The 10,348-nt window shown below is 50.3% G+C and overlaps 1 pseudogene; it reads left to right on the top strand.

Annotated features, from left to right (window-relative positions):
- LOC119340684 overlaps nt 1–1,010 on the top strand; it is a 7,833-nt pseudogene extending 6,823 nt beyond the window's left edge.
- Nucleotides 1,011–10,348: the final 9,338 nt, after the last annotated feature.

Here is a 10,348-nt window from a genome sequence, read left to right as displayed (position 1 = left end):
AAAGGTCGTGCAACTAAAAATACGAGACATGGCGTGATTAGAAATGTCCTGCCCTTCCAACGATTTTTTCATTATGTATATTTTTGTTTGTTCAATATGGAAATGCACAAGAATCATAGAATTTTTTGGCAAAAGAAGGTATTTGTATTGTTGTTAAAATTCCATGACTGTTTTTTATGGAACGGTATATTAACGGCTTAGTTCAGTTACATATCTTGAAAGGAAGTGTGATCAGCTATGCATGTTTCAACTTTTATCTCTTTGTTGTACCAGATACAACTAGTGCGGAAAGTGTTCTACAGATGTTTTGCCAGGATGTTGGACCTAGTGGGTCTAGTGGCCATGCTAATCAAGCTAATCAACAGGAGCATTTTCATCCTGATTGTGACCCTTCCTTGCGTATGGGGTAATTGTTTTCTTTAGCTATTAATACAAGACTACAAGTATGATACCTACCTTATTACCATTAACTATGTTTTTTTATTTTAATATGAATTATTTCAGCAACAAAGAAATTTCTTATCAGCAGCTCATACTTTAGAAAAAATATGAATTGATTTATAAATCTTCTTTTTGGACATCGTACAATATATCTGAACTATAGATTGCTACCATTCAAATACAAAATTGAATAAAATGCAATGTGCATTACCAGCAGAAACTGAAGAATGTCACACTAGAACAGCTTGTGTAGAATTAACAAAAAGTTTCCTTCTCAAATGAGTTTTTGTCTATTAAACTTTTGCATAACACTATTTGTTAAAATCACAGGTATGATCATGCTTACCTGGATGACTTGAACAAGGAATGAATAGATGGATTAGTTGATGCCTTACCGCAGATATCCTCCGCTGGGTCGACGTGATAATATTTCAATCCAATGCTCTCTTTTACCCATGGTTTCTAGCTTAAACCAGCCTACTATGTACTACTAATCAAGAGCTCTTGTTGTATTCTACTTTAAATTGAACAGAAGAATTATCTGATTATGCTGGGTGCTTAATGGAGGACACAATCTCTCATTCTGAATTCCAAGTACACTGAAAGGTGCACCTTGTCAGTGACAGTGCATAGCTATAAACAGTGCATAGCTATAAACAATAAGTCACCACCTAAGGCACTGACAATCATGGATGAGATGCTGAGAACTGTTTGTAGGGTAATTTTCATCTTGAATAGACATGCGCGCATTTCGTAATTCTGACTGACGTGTTTATGTTTATAATTGTTCGTAAAAGAAAAATGTAGTTGACTAGGACACATACAAGAGTAGCAAAGCCTGCTTGGCCGACGGCGGTGGCGGAGATGTCTTCTCGCGCTGAGATCCCTCGCGCGTGGAGTGCTCCGGCCGGCACGACGCGGCGGCCCCGGACGAGGCATCTAGGCGGCGGAGCTTGGGAGCCGGGGCGGCGGTCCCGGGTGCTAGTGGTGGTGCTGCCGAGGTGGCCGTGTGGGCGGCGCTGGGGCACACCTGCGGCGGCAGCAAGTTTCTGCGATGGCGGATGGTGGCGACGGGGCAGATCGATCCCCTAGCTTGCTGCGCGCGCCCCTGACCTCCTCCCCAAGATGGCGTGGTGGTCTGCGGCGGCTGGTGTTGGATGGAGTCGCGGACTGGCAGTGGCCATGGTGGCGGCGGGCTGTTTCCCCATGAGCCGCTCCTAACGTCTTCCAAGATCCAACCTAGCCGCGGCCAGTCGCAAATATGCCTCATGCATGGCGGCCCTTGTCTCTGGCAGCGCCCACCTCCCTCGATCTGTGGTGGTGGCTCCGGCGTGGCGGTCCTTGAGGCAACAGTGGTCTTGGCATTGCTCCAGCAACGCGGTCTCCGGATTGTGGGGGCTGTGGTGATGTGCTGGATGGTGGAGGTGATTTAGATCGGATTGGCCGGATGGTGGCGTATGTAGATTGTTCTGCAGCGACTTCATACGGATCCACGACAGCATCAAAAAGACTTCGGGAGGTTTTATCTCCTGGTCTGATGGATGACTTCAGTGGTGGGTTATAAATTATGGACAATGACTTGATGCAGATGGTTGTTTGTGGAGTAGCGGCGATCCAATTGTAGCTTCTCAGATAGCGGAAAAGCTGTGGAGACAACACATGTGAGATTTGGATGGTGGTGCTATGTGCACCCGGTCTCGAGCTCCAGGGCGAAAGCCTAGGACAAACCCAAGTGGTTATTCCTGGCAATGGCGATGTTTTTCACATCGTTACCTTGTTGGAGGCATTGCTCGGATATGTTCGGACTGATTCTTCAGGGTGAAAACTTTGATACTGACCTTTGTGGTTGGTTCCGGTGACGGCGTCGCTTGAGTGTCGCTTCCTTTCTGAAGGCGTTGCTGTTGAAGATCCTTGTCATCCATGTGGTGTCAATGGTTGGTGCGGATATGGTCTCAGTTGTAGTTTGTCGATCGTTCATCTGATCGCTTTGGGGCTTATTTCTTGTTTCTTTTTCTTTTTTCCACACCTGCACATAGCTTTTGGTCTTATGACTTCGCTAGTTGCTGGTGTGTTTCTATGTGTGTGTGTGTTGGATTGGCTGTGTGCATCTTAGTTATACAGAGGCCGTGTGTGTGCTCAGTGTGATGTATCATCTTGATGCTCCATTTGAGCCAATAAAATTCACCTTTGTCGAAAAAAACAAGAGTAGCAATTCATGTCCACTTGCATATTGAAACAGAAAGTTAAAAATAGATATTTAATATACCGTAATAGCATGAGAAACATGCTTAGAACAGTGTAGTTCAATATATAATCAAACACTTCATTTTGAAGCCATACAACGACACATGGTCTTATTTACCGACTTCTATTATGTCAATATGGTTTCCGACAATACATGTAAAGGTCGTCATATTATATATAGAACATTCAGAAGGTGGTCATACTATATACAGAACACTCAGAAGGTCGTCATATTATCTATATGTAGCGTGTCCCATGATCACATCCACAAGGTCGACATATTACCTATAAATTGCAAGCATGTATGGTAATGTCACCGGTCCATTTCTTGCGCAGTAGCCGCAAGTCTGTGTGTGTGTGTGTGTGTGACCAGCTCAACTAGATGCATCTCCTCCTTCACATGCACAGTCATTTCTGCTGGACCCGGTGTCACGAATGGCGATGATCCAGATGTGCGATGGCGGAAACATCGTACCTCGTGTGGGAGTCATGGATTAGGGGGTCCTCGGGCGTCCGGTCTACTGATGTGGGCCGGACTGTTGAGCCGCCAAGATACAAGATCGAAGATCCTCTCCCGTATCCGGTGGGGACTCTCGCATACGTGGATGGCAAGTATATGTGTCCCAATGTGTTATTCCTTTCTGTAAAACCGACTTTGTACAAACCCTAAGCCCCTCCGATGTCTATATAAACCGGAGGGTAGAGTGGAGGCAGGATCATAATATTGCTAGGCTAGGTATCTAGGGTTAGCCAAACCTATCTCGTGGTAAATCAACTCTTGTAACCTTTATACCCTCGAATATAATCAAGCAGGAGTAGGATTTTACCTCCATTAAGAGGGCCCGAACCTGGGTAAACATTGTGTCCCTTCTCCGTTGCTACTATTGATCCTCAGGCGCACAACTTGGGCCCCCCTACCCAAGATCTGCCGGTTTTGATACTGATATTGGTGCTTTCATTCAGAGCTCCGTTGTATCATCGACAGCAGGATCAATGACTCACCTCTTCGTCAACAATGATGCTGCGTCCAGGGAGGCTTTTCTTCCTGGGCAGGTTTTTGTGTTCGGTGGCTTTGTGCTTCGAGCCAACTCGATCGGCCGCCTCGAGCAGGTCGACAATTACGCCCCCGGCCATCAGATCAGGTTTGGAAACCTGAATTATGTTGCTGACATCCGAGGAGATCTTTTTTTATGGATTTGCGGCCTCGACCGCCACTCTGTGTCCCATCCAAGAAGAATTTTTGGATCCCCTATCAGATCCCGTCCAGGGATCAACACCCACCTCGGCCTTAGATCCGGGGCAGGTCTCATTATCCGAAGACGGGAGCGTAAACCCCGCCGGACTTAATCCCTTTATCGAACTTCCTTCCGAAGATCCAGACGCGGGCTTAAACCTGGCTCTGGGAAACCGCTCAGAACTGCCGAGGCCTGCACTTAGCGGATCCGATCAGGCGGTCCAAGCCGAACACATCGCGGCAGACCCACGGTTCCCGCTCCAGCTCTTAGATGAAGCTTTCGGTCTGATGCAGTCTCTCGCCATTATGGAGGCTTTACCTCCGAACTACACCCAGCTCGGACTGGGGGCTGAGAGAGGGGAATTTTATGCCCCACCCACCACCCACTTGATAGCCATTGTTGAGGACTTAACCGACATGCTAGATTATGCGTCCGAAGACATCGACGGCATGGATGACGAGGCCGACGCGGAACCAAGCCAAGTCCCACCCGTTACGGGGCGTTGGACGGCCACCTCAACATATGATGTATACATGGCGGACACTCCGAAGAACGAAGAGGAAAACCCAAACCCAGATGAGGATAGACCCGTCGATAAACTACCAAAGCGCTGACATCAGTGGCGTCGCTCCCGATTGCGTCGAGAGAAGGACAGTAATACCGGCACCGGAGACAACCAGACTCCAGAGGGCACCGAAGATAATGAACACCTTATCGAGCCCACATTCGAGCAGGACGAACAGGAAGAATGTGAATACAGCCCTGGACGTGCTGACAACGAAGATGCGGCGGACAACAACTACATGCCAGAATCCGAAGAGGAGGTCAGCCTTGATGACGAGGACTTTATTGTCCTAGAGGAACCCCTCGACCAAGAACGCTTCAAGCGACAGCTTATTGCTACAGCCCGGAGCCTGAAGAGAAAGCAGCCGCAGCTCAAAGAAGAGCAAGACACGCTGAATGAAAGGTGGACTAAGGTCCTGGCCGTAGAGGAATACGGCCAAGAGCAACCGGTCAAAAGTTACCCTAGGTGTAAGCTGTTGCCTCAATTCGACGACGAAGTCCTTGAACCAATACCGTCGAAATACAATCAGGCAGACCAACCAGACCGACCACCACGTGGACGGGATAAAGCGGCATATTAGGCTGAATACCAACCCGCGCCCCCTCGCCGAAGAGGCAGGGAAACTTCAGTCGTGGGCTATACATACGAATTGCAACACGACCTAGCCTATAAAGAAGGTCAGACCCAATCCATCTATGGATCAAGGGGGTGTGCCCCGGCACAAGATAATGGCTATGAAGCCCGGCGTGACGATCACTACAATGTTCGGGATCAGTACCGAACCCATATGTCAGCCGATCTCCGCCATGGCATTGCTAGATACAGAGGAGCCGCACACCCCCTATGCTTCACTGATGAGGTTATGAAACATCAGTTTCCGAAAGGGTTTAAACCCGTAAACATCGAACCATACAATGGAACGGCGGATCCGGCCGTCTGGATTGAAGACTTCCTTCTCCACATTCATATGGCTCGAGGAGATGATCTCCACGCCATTAAATATTTTCCCCTAAAGCTGAAGGGCCCAGCACGACACTGGCTAAATAGCCTCCCAGAAAACTCCATTGGAACCTAGGAAGACTTGGAAGATGCCTTTAGGACTAATTTCCAGGGCACTTATGTCCGGCCACCGAACGCTGACGACTTGAGTCACATAATCCAGTAGCCAGGTGAGGGAGTCCTGGATTAGGGGGTATCCGGACAGCCGGAGTGTATACATCGTCCGGACTATTGGAGCGTGAAGATACAAGACTCAAGACTCTGTCCCGTGTTCGTATGGGACTCTCCTTTGCGTGGAAGACAAGCTTGGCGATCCGGATATTGTGTTTCCTTCCTTGTAACCGACTATGTGTAAACCCTAGCCCTCTCCGGTGTCTATATAAACAGGAGAGGTTGGCCCTTAGGAGGCCGATCACAACTACAATCATAATCATCATAGGCTAGCTTCTAGGGTTTAGCCTTTACGACCTCGTGGTAGATCTACTCTTGTACTACTCATATCGTCAATATTAATCAAGCAGGAAGTAGGGTTTTACCTCCATCGAGAGGGCCCGAACCTAGGTAAACATTGTGTCCCTTGCTTCCTGTTACCATCAGCCTAAGACGCACAGATCGGGACCCCTACCCGAGATCCACCGGTTTTGACACCGACATTGGTGCTTTCATTGAGAGTTCCTCTGTGTCGCCGCTGCAAGGCTTGATGGCGCCTTCAATCATCAACAACACGGTCCAGGGTGGTGTTTTCATTGAGAGTTCCTCTGTGTCGCCGCTGCAAGGCTTGATGGCGCCTTCAATCATCAACAACACGGTCCAGGGTGAGACTTTTCTCCTCGGATAGATCTTCGTGTTCGGCGGCTTCGCACTGCGGGCCAATTCGCTTGGCCATCTGGAGCAGATCGACATCTACGCCCCTGGACACCAGGTCAGGTTCGGAAACCTGAACTACACGGCCGATATCCGCAGAGACTTGATCTTCGACGGAATCGGGCCTGTGCCAGGAGCGTCGGACAGTCATGATGAGCACGGCCTAGACCTGCTGTCGGACAGTGGTCAGGATATCACCACTGCAGTAGCCCCGGACCAAAATCCGGAGCAGACTGCGTGGCCCAAGGATGGGTAGATGGAACCCGCCCCACGGGCCGCACACTCATCGGTGGTAGAGCCGAACCCAGGCCTCACCTCTAGGGACGCCTGTGATTCTGGACCCTTGGACTCGTATCTGGTTGTGGGTTCCAGTCCGCGCGCTCCCAAGCCCGCCGAGTCTGGTTGGGCTCCGGTAATGGAGTTTACCGCTGCGGATATCTTCCAGCACTCTCCCTTTCGCGACATGCTGAAATCATTAAAGTCTCTCTCTTTGTCAGGAGGCCCTCGACCGAACTATGTCCGGCTCGAGTGGGAAGCTAGCGACGAAGGAATTCGTTGCCCACCCACCACCCACTTAATAGCCACGGTCGACGATTTGACCGACGTGCTTGACTTCGACTCCGAAGACATCGACGGTTTGGACGACGATGTAGGAGAAGAACAGAAACCACCACCCACGGGGCTGTGGACAGCCACCTCTTCATATGACATATATATGGTGGACACTCCGAAAGAAACCAATGGCGATGAGGCAATGGGGGATAAACCCTCCAAGAAGAAAGCAAAGCATGGGCGTCGCCAGCGCCGCTCCAAGCCCCACCACAGCAATACCGGCACCGAAGACGAAAACAATCCGGACGGTGCCGAAGATGAATACAACCCCGACCAGCCCGCCTTCGAGCAGGCCGAGCAGGAAGATGGGCAGGACAACCCAGATGAACAGGCGAGGATGGGTATCCAGAGGAGGACAACTACATGCCCCCCTCCGAAGAAGATATTAGTCTCAGCGACGACGAGTTCGGCGTGCCTGAGGACCCCGTGGAGCAGGAGCGCTTCAAGCGCCGGCTTATTGCCACTGCGAGGAGCCTGAAGAAGAAGAAGCAGCAGCTTCAAGCTGATCAAGACCTGCTCACAGACAGATGGACGGAAGTCCTGGCAGCCGAGGAATATGGACTCGAGCGTCACACGGCTGACCGGCCACCTCATGGCCGGGATAAAACGGCATATCAGCCCGAAAACCAGCCCGCACCCCCGCTCCAGTTTACTACTGCCCGTGACAATACTCAGGACCTGCGCGACAGATTGGAAAACACCGTAGGACAACCAAGATCGATCTACGGATCACGGGGGCTCGCTGCAGCACATGACGATGGCCGTCATACCGGATACACTAACAGTAAATCCGGCTGGGCCGGACACAATCAACCAGACTTAGTCGGACTGTGTCACGACATAGCCCGGCACAGAGGCGCCGCACACCCCCTCTGCTTCACCAATGAAGTGATGGATCATTAATTCCTAGAAGGGTTCAAACCCGTAAACATCGAATCATACGATGGCACAACAGACCCCGCAGTATGGATTGAAGATTTCCTTCTCCACATTCACATGGCCCGCGGAGACGATCTACACGCCATCAAGTATCTTCCCCTTAAGCTCAAAGGACCCGCTCGACACTGGCTAAACAGCCCGCCCGCGAATTCCATTGGCAGTTGGGAAAACTTGGAAGACGCATTCCTCGACAACTTCCAAGGCACATATGTGCGACCCCCGGACGCCGATGACTTGAGCCACATCACTTAACAGCCCGGAGAATCAGCCAGGAAATTCTGGACTCGGTTCCTAACTAAAAAGAACCAAATAGTTGACTGTCCGGACACTGAGGCCCTGACGGCCTTTAAGCATAATATCCGCGATGAGTGGCTCGCCCGACACCTCGGCCAGGAGAAACCCAAGTCGATGGCAGCTCTCACGACACTAATGACCCGCTTTTGCGCGGGTGAGGACAGCTGGTTGGCTCGCAGCAGCACTACGCCACATTCTGGCACTTCGGACATCCGTGACAATAACGGCAAGCCACGGTGCAACAGACACAAGCGACGGAACAATGGCGACAACACCGAAGACACGACAGTCAACGCCGGATTCAGCAGATCCAAATCCAGTGAGCGGAAGAAGCCGTTCAAACGAAACAATCAGGGACCGTCCAGTCTGGACCGCACACTGGAACGCCCGTGCCAAATTCATGGCACCCCAGACAAGCCAGCCAACCACAATAATAGAGACTGCTGGGTGTTCAAACAGGCCGGTAAAATAAACACCAAAAACAAGGAGAAGGGGCTGCACATCGACGATGACGAAGAGCACCGGCGTCCGAACAAGGGAGGACAGAAGAAATTTCCCCCCAGGTAAAAACGATCAACATGATCTACGCCACTCACATTCCCAAGCGGGAATGGAAGCGAGCGCTAAGGGACGTCTATGCGATGGAGCCAGTCGCCCCCAAATTCAACCCATGGTCAGCTTGTCCGATCACCTTTGATCGTAGGGATCACCCTACTAGCATCCGTCATAGCGGCTCAGCCGCATTGGTCTTAGACCCAATCATCGACGGATTCCACCTCACGCGAGTCCTTATGGATGGCGGCAGCAGCCTGAACCTGCTTTATCAGGACACAGTGCGCAAAATGGGCATCGACCCTTCAAGGATCAAGCCCACCAAAACCACCTTTAAAGGTGTAATTCCTGGAGTAGAGGCCCGTTGTACAGGCTTGATAGCATTGGAAGTGGTCTTCGGATCTCCGGATAACTTCCGAAGCGAAGAGTTAATCTTCGATATCGTCCCTTTCCGTAGTGGTTACCACGCACTGCTCGGACGAACCACATTCGCTAGATTCAATGCGGTACCACACTATGCATACCTCAAGCTCAAGATGCCAGGCCCGCACGGGGTCATAACAGTCAACAGAAACATGGACCACTCTCTCTGTACAGAAGAGCATACCGCAGCCCTCGCGGCAGAAGTACCATGCGGCCTCCTCCGACAAACCACCAATCCGGTGACGACAACCTCGAGCACCGTCAAGCGAGTCCGGAGCACCCCGCAACAGGATCACTAGGCCCACCAAGAGCGCGACTAGCAGTCCGGCCTCTGCTCAAACCCCACCAAAGCAGCATTTGTGCCACGTGTACACAATTACGCACTCAAAATACCATGGGCACAAGCGGAGGCGCAGCAGTGACTCAGTCAACAGTGCGGTATCACCGCAACATACTTTCATAACCCTCCCTTTTCATCTTTCAAGACACTGCCTTAGGGCAGCCTCTTTAGAAGAGCCAGATTGTCAGACTTATATAGGGGAGAAAACCAAGGAGGCAACAGGCTTTGCGCACAAAAGGAAATATCCAAGTGCAATCTATTCATGATCGTTATACCTGTTTTAATACCTGTACGCGGCCTGCCCCTGGATAGGACATGTCAAATAGTCCTATTTATCTCTGCTTAATGCATTCATTGTAAACCTACGCTTAGACGTATTATGCATCAATGGGATATTATATACGGTGTCAGCTTATTATTCCTATCCGCACATTTTCTCTATAAATGTTTATTTACTATTCCATCCATACACTTTGGTACGTTTATTTTGCCAGGGGCTTCTTAGGGCACCCCGTAATACGGCAAGTAAAGTCCGAACACTTTCAATAGTGCGGCACCCCGAACTTATTGCATTATATGCATCAGCTCCGAATCATGTCTTGGATCCACAGTTGAGTTAGCCCGGCTCCCTTGTTTTGGTACCTTACGTTCCGTTATATCGGCTAAGGTAGCGCAGGGAGAACTACTGCGATTGTGTCCCGGTTCTTCCGGACGAGCACCTCAGTAGAGAAAGCCGAAAACTGACCGACATGATGTGGCGAGAGCTGGTCGCTGTTCGAGAGGTCTTAAAATCCTTAAAGATTTTTTCTCTTTAGGCGAGGAATCGGCCTCGTCCGATTT

Source organism: Triticum dicoccoides, chromosome 7B, assembly GCF_002162155.2.
Source record: "Triticum dicoccoides isolate Atlit2015 ecotype Zavitan chromosome 7B, WEW_v2.0, whole genome shotgun sequence".
Lineage (NCBI taxonomy): Eukaryota > Viridiplantae > Streptophyta > Magnoliopsida > Poales > Poaceae > Triticum > Triticum dicoccoides.
This window is presented reverse-complemented; position numbering and strand designations above follow the sequence as displayed.